Source organism: Octopus bimaculoides, chromosome 6 (genome assembly GCF_046866305.1).
Source record: "Octopus bimaculoides isolate indiv1 chromosome 6, ASM4686630v1, whole genome shotgun sequence".
Taxonomy (NCBI): domain Eukaryota; kingdom Metazoa; phylum Mollusca; class Cephalopoda; order Octopoda; family Octopodidae; genus Octopus; species Octopus bimaculoides.
The window spans coordinates 111,155,951-111,169,177 of NC_142933.1; the positions used below are offsets into that span (position 1 = coordinate 111,155,951).

General features: G+C 35.9%; 1 protein-coding gene across 50 annotated transcripts in view; it reads right to left on the reverse strand.

Annotated features, from left to right (window-relative positions):
• Window positions 1–12,541, reverse strand: part of LOC106873546 (uncharacterized) — a 174,516-nt gene extending 161,975 nt beyond the window's left edge. For all 50 annotated transcript variants that reach the window (XM_089353197.1, XM_089353186.1, XM_089353184.1 and 47 more), the window contains exon 1: window positions 12,414–12,541. The gene's annotated coding sequence lies outside the window, so the exon portion shown is untranslated. The remainder of the gene's footprint in view (window positions 1–12,413) is intronic.
• Between the last annotated feature and the right edge of the window lie 686 nt (window positions 12,542–13,227).

Below are 13,227 nucleotides of genomic sequence, written 5' to 3' on the forward strand. Positions count from 1 at the left end.
ATGGAGGCCTTCCGAGTGGCCTTTCTCCATCTGCTGGATACCACTCGGCAACTGTACAAGTCCACCTCTTGTCAAGGAACCTTACAATATATCCAACTCAGTGGAACTTGTGCTTTCGGTATTCTGTGATCACATTTTTCACACTGCTCAGTTCTTAAATTATCTCATTTGAAACATGCTTTCGTAATCATATTTCTAGCATGGATCGTTCCATGGCTCTTTGCATCATAGCCAATCAATGTTCTTATATATCGAAATTTGATGCAGCTACAGCAGACTTAAAATCTTCATGGGTGAATAGGACAGACTGAACTCCTCAGAAGATCTACCTCCAAACATGGACCTATGTGCCCACAAAACTGCAAGTCCTGTCCAACTGAGTCACAATGTTCATCATCATCGTTTAACATCTGTTGTCCATGCTGGCATGGGTTGGACAGTTTGACCAGGACTGTTAAGCTGGAAGGCTACACCAGACTCCAGCCTTATTTGGTATGGTTTTCTACGGCTGGATACCCTTCCTAATGCCAACCACTCTGAGAGTGTAATGGGTGCTTTTATGTGCCACCGGCACAAGTGCCATATGCATGACACCAGTATCTGCCATGACTGCAATTTTGCTTGGTTTGATGGGTCTTCTCAAGCACGACAATGTCAAAGGTCCTGGTCATTGCCTCCATGAGGCCCAATGCTCGAAAGGAACTCAGACACTTTGCCTCCATGAGGCCCAACTGTTACTAAATACATTTAACTTCTACCAAATGTGTTGAGTGCTATTTCCTTTCATTTGTTCATCCACTTGTGTGCGTGTGCGTGTGTGTCATGCAAGCATGGAGAGGAAAAGTGGATGTTAATGGTGAAAACAATGACACACCACACATATATATTTAATGACTGATGATACTTTGAAGCGTAAAAAAGTACAATTGGAGATTAATATATGAACAGCAGATAAGGAGGTAGGTGTTGGAGGTGAGGTTAAACTGGATGGTCTTTAAAAATAGACCTAGCGAGTCCCCCTTTTGATGAATGCCTACTTGACATAGGGACACAAGATGAGTCAGCTTTGATGAACAGTTACTGGTGGCTAAAAATATGACAGTTATTATGGCCACTCAATATTGTATGCACAATGGACACAGGAAATAAGCTTAATTCCATAATTAAAAATTCACTTTTAAAATACTACAGTTGTCCATCTTGTCCATGTTCACTAAATGTTGGATGGGAGTGTGTTCTGTATTAGGATATTCATGGAAACTTTTCTATTAAAAGTGAACTGAACAAGGGTTAAAACTGGTTTTTTATTTGTTCCCCAACTGAGTTCATTGAAGCAAGTAGAATAATGTTTTATTTGAACTCAAGACCTTTACACCAACATAATTACATATTTTATATAAGGGAAGTGTAGAGACATGATTATGTAGGAAATCTACCCACCAAATAAACTTTGTCCACATACTCTCTTAAACTCACCTTCCTGTTTCTTGAGAGTACTCTCTGACACTAGCCTTACGTTGACCAAAGCTTTGGAGTATATTTGCTAAGTGGACACTGAAAGGAGTCAATTGTGTGTGTGTATACATATATGTGTGTGTGCGTCCATATGTATCTGCTTGTGTCACATTAGACGGCCAATTGAAATGTCTTTCCAATATCCATTCTGCAAGGTTGCAGTATGTAGAGTGGAATGTTTTACAAGTTTCCATGATAGAAATATTGAGTGAATATTGTTTCTATATATGTATAATTAGATTGTATAAATATTTTTCAAATTTTCTTCATTTTTACTTTTTATTTGTAATTTTAATTTACCTGTAATTTTAGTTTGCCTGTAAGGTGAGTGACAAATTTTGATTTAATTTCTATTGTAAATATTACATATGTTCTTGTATATTCATGTATGTGTGTAAGTATATTTCATTTAGTTGATGTATTTAATTTTCTAATTTTCTTCAAAAACAAATTCCAGTATTTCAGTTTATTTTACCTTTATGGTATACCTGTGCATTAAATTCAACTAATAATCTAGTGATGTGCACAATTCTTCTATATTAAAATTTTGTTGCACACCCAATTGAATATTAGCTGATGACTATGATGCTGTTTAAACAAAATTTTGATATTTATATATTTTGCTCGGTTTACCTGTAATTAGAGTTACTTTGGAGACAAAAGTTATGCAATAGAATTGATTAAGAATCTTTTCTTCAATTGTCTTCCAAATCTCACATTAATGCGTTAAGTAAAAAGATTACAGTTGTTTAATGAAACTAGTCTAAATTCATGATTATTTTAGAATTTAATTGAAACTCTTGAGGGGTGTATTTTGGTCAGAAATATAGTAACGAAAGGGTTGACATCACAAATGTCATTGTCAAGCAAGCACCATCATTCCTTTCCAATCTTTCATGAAAACATGCTTGGAAATAAGTAAGTGCTGGTGACAGAAAGGACATCCAGCTGTAGAAAATCTGCCTCATTGAATTCCATCCAACCCATGTAAGCATAGGAAAGTAGATGATGATGATGATGATGTTACAAATGTCTTATACATACTTAAATTCAGAGCTCCAGCTGGCCTGTTAACATACAAATATAAGATGTTGATTTCAAATTTTGGCACAAGGCCAGCTGTTTTGGGGGAGAGGGCAAGTCAATTACATCAACCCCAGTACACAACTGGTACTTATTTTATCGACCCCGAAAGGGAATGAGAGGCAAAGTCAACCTCAGTGGCATTTGAACTCAGAACGTAAAGACAGACGAAATGCCGCTAAGCATTTTGTCCAGAGTGTTAATGATTCTGCCGGCTCAACACCTTAATTACAGATATAAAGCATAAAAATACATTTAGGCTACAGTTGCTTAACCCCTTCAAGATCCCCAGCAGTTCACATTTAAATTAGATTACATAAATGACATTAACCCTTTTCTAGCCATATTTCTGTTGAGATGTTCTGTGTTTCTTTCAATTATTTTAAATATAACAAAGAATTTAGTAAAATAATTTAGTTGTCATTCAGCTAGTGTTAGGAACATAAATTGTGACTAAGGTTTGGTGGAAGATTTTAATTCAAAACTTATGAAAACAAGACATTTGTACTCAGAGCCAGAGCCAGTTTCAGCTGGGTTGGTATCAAAAGGGTTAAGAATTGTTTCTCTATTATATATTTTAACCCTTTTGTCACCATATTTCTGTTGAGATGCTCTGTGTTTCTTTTAATTCATTTTAAATATAACAAAGAATTTAGTACAATAACTTGGTTATCATTCAGCTAGTGTTAGGAACATAAATTGTGACTTAAGGTTTGGCGGAAGATTTTAATTCAAAACCTATGAAAACAAAAACATTTGTACTCAGAGCCAGAACCGGTTTCGGCTGGGTTGGTAATGAAAGGGTTAAGTATTTCAGCCAGCGGCTCTGGACTAGCCTATCCTCTATCTTTTACTCGCTTCAGTCACTAGACTGCAACCATGTTGGGGCACCGTCTTGATGGGTTTAGTTCAAACAAATTGACACCAGTTCTTGTTTTTCTCAAGGTCAGAATTGCTTGCTGAATTGCTAAGTGATAGGGATGTCAACAAACCAACATCAGTTGTCAAGTGGAGCAGGGGGACAAACACCACACACACACACACATAATGGGCTTCCATACAATATCCATGAATTAAATTCACTCTGTGAGGTATTGGTCATCCTGGAACTATAGAAGAATACACCTGCCAAAAGTATTGCATAATAGGATTGATCTCCAAACTGTGTGGTTGCAATACAAGCTTCTTAACTGCACAGCCATGCCTGCATGCAGATCAATCCAGCCTGAAAGGATGATTTTTTTCAATGGCAATAATGAGACTCAACCCACAACACTAGCATTTAAGAGTCATGCTCAAACTGCCTAAGCAATGAGCCATTATGGCAAATATCTGTCTCTAATTAAGATGAAATCTGAACACTAGTACAACATACAGTCATCACTGTTTCAACATCCATTTTTCCATGGGTCACATTGAGTTTATTGAGGCAGATTTTCTACAGCCGAATGCTCTTCCTGTTGCCAACCCTTACCAGTTTCCAACCAATTCAATAATTTCTCCATGGAAGACTGGAAGCAAATTACATCACTTGTATGATGATTATGCTCATTTATAATCACCGCATTATGTCAAGGCAAGGCCACACACCAACAAACACACACACATACATACATTAAGTACCAAATCCACTTACAAGGCCCTTATCAATCCAAGGCTGTAGAAGGCTTTTGCCAAAGGTGCCACTCAGTGGGACTGAACCCAAGACAAGCTTTTTAACTACACAGCCACGCCTGTACCAATAACTATAAAATTGCCAAACAAGTCTAAAGTTTTCCTTACTCTAAATATTAAATTGATGACAAAGGTAATCTATTATTGGAAATATGATCACAAAAACATGCAGCACCTTTTTGGAATAATAACTATTCTAACAATAAGTAAATATATTAATTTTAAAATTCCTACCCAAACTGATATGTAAACCTGATGTAGGAATCATAACTTAGCTGCTTCTATGAACTCCTGATTCTGAAAGAGACCCAAAATAGCTGATAGATTCATTACACTTCTCTAGGTTTTATGACATAAATAACTATTTCACAATCTCAGTGGGTTTTTTTCTTTTTGTTTTGTTTTTTTTATGATGCAAAGCTGATCTACCAAGCACATAAGATCTGAACCTTTCTCCTACAGCTATTATCTAAGCTCTGCCTAATAACACATTTCAATCCTATACTGTATTTCAGTAGTAAAATGTAGGAAAGATATGCAGCAATTACTTCAACAATATGCAGCTGCGGAAATTTATATTCTATGTCTGCTAGCAGAACATGAATGAAAAACCAAGAAAATCAACAAAAATGGCAAAGTGTGATTCTGCAGTTCTTCTCTGTGTTTGTACAGAATGTCTTTCCCTCTTTATACTTGGCATTTTAACAGTGCATTTCATAGTTATATATATATATATATATATATATATATATATATATACACACACACACACACACATATCAAAATTCCCTATGGCCTATTCACATACACACTGAGAGAGAAAATATAAAAACTATTTTGAAGCAACTTCCATAGATTGGTAGACAACTATATTCTTGTGATATCTAACCTTTTTTTATAGTCAAGTTTTGATGGTATAACCCCAGACCCCCCCTCTCCCCACCCCCACCCCCAAAAAATCTTCCAGCCCTTAAATTCCAAATATTCTGAACAAAAGAACACAATTTTTTTTTTTTCTAGAGAGAGAGAGATTAATTTCCAGAAGAACAATGGATTGGAAAAGAAAAATGAATTTATAAACATACTTCAAGATGTAAATATTAAGACAGGCCAATGTGAACAATTGATGATTGTAATAGAAAGAACTAAAATGAAGTGAATGAAAGCAAAATGAAATACATGATGAAATAAGTAGAATCTTTTTTATAATGATGAACAGAACAAGCCTTTATGTCGCTTCTCTGCTGCAGTTGGGGTTTTGATAATAGGTTTTAGATTTCATTAATTACACAGAGGAGGAGTTGAATTACTTATTTCCGATCCACTCATAGATACTTCATTTTCTAGTATTCAGTACGAGCAATTACTCATAAGCTTCATTAATCATCATTAGTTTCTTTCTTTCTTTCTCTCCTTCCCAATAACATTGGTCACCATCAACTACAAAATGTCCTCTTAGGTCCACTGAAATTAGTCTCTCTTACTTCAAAGTAATTTTTTCATGACTGGAATTTCACAGTTATTTGGTTTGGAGTTCAGTCCTACAGCACAGTGCCTTGGGCACTCAAGCCCTAGACTGACCAATGGATTAAGAAACTATAAGGAAGCCTCTCATATACATCCACATAGATCATCATTTATACAGACAAACACACACATACATACATACATATAGATCATCATTTATACACACACACTATAAAGCAGTTGGCATTGCAAAGGGCATCCAACCATAGAAAACATGCCAAAGCAGACAGTGGGGGCATTTTCTCTGGGTTCACCAGCTTCTGTCAAACCAGCCATCCAATGCCAGCTTGGAAAATGGATGTTAAATGATAACACACACACACACACACACACACACACGTATGTGTCTTTGTTTCCCCATCACTTGACAACTGGTGTTGGTTTATTTGCACCCCCACTGAGACCCCCTTCAGTCATGACTGACCATGGGATTGCACCTAGAAAGTTACCCTCCCAGGCACAAGTCCGGGTAAGATTGCTTATGGAAGACCAGTAGTAGCCCATGCATACCAGCCTCCCCTCTCCACGCCACCGATGTTATCCAAAGGAAAAGTAAAGGGGCCGATACAACTTGGCACCTGTGACATCGCAACAGCTGAGTAAACTGGAGACACGTGAAATAAAGTGTCTTGCTCAAGAACACAACACGCAGCCCGGTCCTGGATTCGAACTCACAACCTCACGATCGTAAGCTCGACACTCTAACCACTGAGCCATGCGCCCCCATAACTTAGCAATTCAGCAAAAGAGACTGATCAAATAAGTATCTGACTGAATAAGAATATGTACCGAGGTCATTTATTCAAAGCAGTGCTGCAGCATGGCCACAGTCTAATGACTGAAACAAATGAAAGATAAAAGAAAACAGTGTCGAAGTTAAGTTTCAGTAACAGTTGATAGCAACCAGAAAGCCACTGGTGCCAGGTCAATTGGATGCAAAACAAGACATATCTGATGAACTGGTGCTTCTAATGACACATGTACTCACACACACACACAAACACTCCATAGTATTTTAGTCACATACTATATGTATTGGTGAACTATTTGTTTTAATTTTCAGATAAAGGCCTCTCCCTTACATATTTCACCCATCACTTGTGTCGCCTACACTAACTCACTTCCACCAGCATAAATGACAAAATGATTAATGAAATAAATTATCAACCCATTAAATTATACCTAATCAACAGCATAAATACTAATTAGCTAGCTCAATTATATATTATTGTTGTTAGAATAAGAGCCATGATCATAATTAGCTCAAATAAACAAAAAAAAAAAAAAAAAGAGAGAGAATTTATATGAAACAGACCGTTTTTCTAGGCCGTTCAACTGCACACAATGTTAAATCAACTTTACAGAGCTAAATACAAACAGAAATTGATAAAACTAGCCAAACTCCACTTATTTTTTCTTGAATAGATTTTCCATCTCAGCAAGAGAGTATCTGATTTTGACGAGGCATATAATAATAATAATAATAATAATAATAAAAAGCCAAAGAAAAATTAGCTCTCTGATAAGCACTGACTAGAAGCAAGTAAGGAAACGAAAAGTATGCTTACAGTGTTTCGAAACAACTAATTTTAGATCACTGACATAACTATGCCTGTGAAAGAAAATTATTCAAGATGGTCTATAATAATGTGGTGGGCGGGGTGAAATTAGAAACAGGTCAGTTAAAAGTAAATCAACAATGAATTACTGAATAGCACCATCACTTAACATCTATTTTCCATGCTGGCATGAATTGGACAGTTTGACAGGGGGTGGCAAGGCTGGAGAGCTACACTAGGTCCCAATTGTCTGTTTTGGCATGGTTTCTGTGGTTGGATGTCTTTCCCAGTGCCAACCACTTTACAGAGGGTGGACTGGCTGCTTTTTATGTAGCACCAGTAGAACACATTAAACCAGTTTCAATGGTTAATGAACTGGCACTCCGTCGCTTACGACGTCGAGGGTTCCAGTTGATCCGATCAACGGAACAGCCTGCTCATGAAATTAACGTGCAAGTGGCTGAGCACTCCACAGGCACGTGTACCCTTAACGTAGTTCTCGGGGATATTCAGTGTGACAAGGCTGACCCTTTGAATTACAGGCACAACAGAAACAGGAAGTAAGAGTGAGAGAAAGTTGTGGTGGAAGAGTACAGCAGGATTCGCCACCATCCCCTGCCGGAGCCTCGTGGAGCTTTAAGTGTTTTCGCTCAATAAACACTCACAACGCCTGGTCTGGGAATTGAAACTGCGATCCTATGACTGCGAGTCCGCTGCCCTAACCACTGGGCCATTGCTCCTCCACTTCAATGGTTAATACATAAACATTAAAAAAAAAAAACCATTAATTTTAATTTTGTATAAAATATTTAGCACTTCATATATCTAATTTCAATTCTAAAGGCTATTTTTGATTTCTTGACATAATCATCATTTACCATCTGTTTTCCATACTGGCATGGATTGGATAGTTTGACAGGATCCAATGGGTTGCAGAGCTATACTGATTCTCAATGTCAGCTTCAACATGGTTTCTACAACTAGATGCCTTTCCTAATACCAACAACTTTACAGAATGTACTCAGTTACTTTTTACAGGGCACTGGCACTAGTGAGGTGACCATGTAACATGCAACACAGAAAAAGAACAGGAACGGGGGGGGGGTTTGAGAGGAGGGAGGTGGCTTTATGTTGAGAAGCTAAAGTATAAGGAGATGATAGAGATGGAGAACTGGGTAAACTCTCATGGTATAAGAACATAAGCAAAAGAGAGGGGGTGGACAGTGGGTCCGGGTGACAGCTGTTTGGAGAGGGGGGGTAGAGATGAATGTAACAAACGATGAACAAAGGTGGAAGTGATGAGAAATAATATGGAGTGAAGGGAAAGTAGGGAGGTGCTGTGCAAGATGGAGGAGCAGTGGAAAGGGAGATGTTGAGGTTCAGAAGGGTGACTATAGTGAGTGGGCTGGGATGGTCGATATGAAAGGGTATCAGTTCACAAATGATTTAACAAATTCCACCATTTAATTAGAATAACTCACCATATCCATCAACTTACGGTTTTGTTAGACCAATGAAGAGGACCTTCTAGAAATAACAGCTAACAATCCCTCAAAGCACACTTTCCTATCTGAAAAATGAACACACTGAATGTAGCCTTCGGTACGCAAAATTATTTTTCCTACATGAGTTCCAGACCCCAGTTATGAACTCATTTGCATACAGCCAACCAGAGCTCAACTATCAAACTAATTGATGAGCACATAACAAGTGATGGGCGATAAGATAAGGTCACTTGGACAAGGAATGACCATGCTTCTTTTCTCTTTTAATAATGCTTGTTGTTCTTGTTCTTGTTTCAACCATGGCTGTCTCTGCGTAATTATTTGTGTTGTTGTTTACTTAGTAAAACAATAAGAGGAGAGGGTTGCTGGCACATCACCCTCTACCCACATTTTTCCCATCCACATCTTTACCTATTATCTATACCGATAATAGGTATAGATGCAAATCTATCTAATTACTTGTTTCCATCTAAAATCAGGCATAACTTGGCGATCGGTCGACTTACAACACCGTTCTTCGTTTTGAGTTTACTTGGTAGAGTGTGTTTGCTAACTTAACAACAAGGTCAAGGTGAGCTCTGATTGGCTGTATGCAATTGAGCTCATTACTGGGGTCCAGAATACTTGTGGGAAAAAATTTCGCCTTTGGTACACTATTTCTGAGAATAAAAAAAAAAAAAAAGACATCCATAGCTTGAAAGTTTTTGATCTTAGGTTTGTTTAAATGAGGTCAACACTTTCTTTTTTAAAATTTTATTTAAAACCGATTGTTTTAAATCGGCACCACAGGAATTATTTCATCTTTCCTGTGGGTTATCACCACACAAAGAACACAATAAGTTCTTTCAGTTCAAACACACAACCAATGTCTTGACAACAAAAATCCATCTCTAAAAATATAAGTGAAAGTAGCCAACAGCCTCAATGAAAACATTGTTACTACTTCCACTCCTGGCCTACAAGAAGTGACTGCTGCCAATATCTTCCCCCTCCCTCCTTTAGGTTTGTTTCTTGTTTCTTTTTTCCTTCCTCCCCAAAACCAGCTGACCTCCAAACATTTCAAGTCCTGAACTTTACAGTGCAATCAAGATTGGTGAAGGCGTAAAGATGAGGGGAGGGAGGGGGAGTTTCCTTCAGCACAGCTGGTATCTGGAACAGTCTAAGAAAGAGACGTGTGTGCGCACGCGAATATGCGTGTGCGAAAGAAAGAGTGAATGTGTGTGTGTGTGAGAGAGAGAGAGAGAGATGATGACAGGAAGTTTCAGTGGGATACACACACACACAAATATATATATATAATATAAATAATATAATAATGATAATAATTATATATATATATATATATATATATATATATATATATATATATATATGGGGCACATTAAACTGATGGATTACTCAATATATAGTACAAGGAAAAGGTTGTCAGTGACTTCGAAGTTTCGGTTTGCTCGCCGTCATCGTACAAACACACACACAGTGTGCCTTAGTCATACGAAATTTGTCTTACATTGTACACATATACATATGACATTTTAAATAATAAATTGGGGGGGGCTGTTTTTTCTTAAAACCAAATTGTTCATCTTGTTAGTAATTATTTAGCCCCTTAGTCAGCCCTAATCAAATAAATAAATGGCTATGGAAGTTCCAGACATGACCATCCAGTTTTACTTTCAGACATACACTACCTTAACCGATGTGTCCTATTTTTTTTTTCCTTTTAATATGGCAGTGTGAATTGGCTGTTATTTCTAGCAAGATGCGGAGTTTCCATCGTTGACTCGATGTTACTGGCGATTGGAATATTTAGAATCACAAATTAAAAATCATTTTTAAATAGTGCTTTAGATTCCAAATCTCTTACTTTTCAATTAATAGGAAAATATAAAATTTGTACAATCATTAATTGTCGTCATCAGTATAAGCTTATTTGTAGTCTGTGCGTTGAAAGGCAAACCTGAAACTAGTTAATCAAATATATCAGTTTTCGCTTATAATTCTAAGGTGAAGAAATCAATAAACATGTGGATATAGTTGCTAGGTAACAAAACAGAAATCAAAGTGTTCGTTTCTAAACTGGAATGAATCTAAATGAAATTGGACAATTAATTAACAGCAACAACAACAAAAAGAAAAAAAGAATCTTTTTTATAAAAGGTTTGTTGCTGAAATCGTTATTAGGAGAAATTTACGAATTACTGTTTGTTTTTTGATATATCTGATAATTCTAGCCAGAGAAAGGAGGTAAGTCAACCGCCAACTTTAACCAAACAATAAAGAACCTCATGATCCGGTCAAACGAGCAGAAGTGATTGTTAATGATATATCGTAAGTCATGTACTTGGTACAATTACAAAATATATTCATCTGTCACACTAACGATCAATAACTATTTTCTATTGTTTGTTTCCTAAAGCAGAATACGAAGCCCTCCAAATATTATCCACGAATCAGTAACCCTTTATCAAGGTTTTCTGGTCCCTAATCTAGTTTTAATTTTAAATATGGCAAGGAAAACAATTTTAGATATAATTCCTGATTAAGTAAATGAATTTAACGTTCTGTAAAAACAGTAAAGAATTATAATTTGTATAATTAATGTTTACAATAAATTTTATAAATTCTGGTTTAATAAACAAAAGTGGTGATAAATAAAAGTCCATAATTTGGTTTTACTCTTTGAAAAAATTAATTAAAAATAAAAGAACTTTCAAAACTGTGAGAGATATACAGGCCTAATTAAGATTTCACATAATTTTACAATAAACGTCATATAATTTCTATTGATTTTACAGATCTATAGAGATTAAGACATTAAATATGAATCTTTTAGATTCAACTCAGACACTGGATCCAATTTAGTTCCATCAGGTGAGCCGTGTTCTTCAAATATTCCGCTATTTCCTGCTATGGCAATGTTTTCAAAACCAACATGCACTTAACATTTCTACTAAAACATCATTCGGTTACCGAAGTCATCAAAGATAGGATTTAATGATAATATCAAAAAGTAATTGTTGAAAAGACGGGAAACTTCTGGGGTTCTTTCTTGCCGATGTTTTTAATGTAAGAAAAAAGGAGTCGAAGGCATCTTGAATTAACAGCGAGGCAAGTGGTTGTCGGCTTCTTAGTCGCAACCGAACATGTTTTAGAGCTAATAACAGGAATTATCGCTTGTTAGTGGTTAATAAGTTCTGTCAAGTAATAAAAAGATCCAATATCGACCGTCAAAGAATTTGAAATGCTAAAAATGAAAATTTTAAAAAAAATTCAATCATTACTTTTAGCGAGTATTTATAATTATTAATTACGGAGTATTGCCGCTACCGTTTATGAATACCAAACTGTAACAACTATAACAAACATGAACAATAAATGAAAATCAACTAATATAGGATATATTGCGTCAGAAAATTAATTTTTTGAGTGATAAGGTAAATTATTGAGGCCCAAGGAAGAAGTGCGAATTAGGATGTTATAATAGGAGAGAAGACACCAAACATGCGCTGAATAGATAGCAATGATTAATGAAGTGAATATAACTTACATTTGACCAGAGTTTTTCACAATTTCAAACTGGAAACGGTTAAGAGTATCACTTGGTACAATTAAGTTCCTTGTTATGGGTGGGATCTAAAATACGCGTCAGCCACACCTGGGCGCCATTAACCAAGTAAGTAACAAAAGCTTACGGTTCACAAAATATACCTGTTATTAGTTATTTTTACGAGTGCCTCGAAGTATAATATTATACACTTTAAAACATTGGAATCCCGAAAAATTTACATTGATCGTTATCAATTCAAAATAGATGTAAGAAACAGGATGATTAATCCGAGAAATATGATAATTAATATATCAATTAAACATTTTATTTCGAATTAGATAGTCAATACCAATACTATGGTTATTTCATGTACAGGCTTCCTTATATAGTCAGTGCTCGCTACTTAAACAGTAGCACATGCGCACTCACATTTCACCTCTGCAATTATTGCCACATTTTCAGCCGGACCGGTTAATTTCGAAATCTCTCTTGTTAGACATCGCTCTTATTTTGAAACTGAATCTAATCTTGTGTGGCTTTGACTATAATGGAGCATATTTACTCGATTAATATACCATTTGTTTCTAATGTTAAAAAAAAAGGTAAATGCTTTAAATTGGTATCTGGTTGTATTTCTGAAAATATGAATAATAATAATCAATTTTTATTCAGTGTCGTTGTTTTGATTTACTTTATGACGTTTTAACTTTTAGATAATCTGGAATTTTCAGTTGTATTGATGAAATACCTAATAAACACAAGAATATAAGACTGGATAATGGTAAAAAAAAAATACAATGAAAATGTACACTGA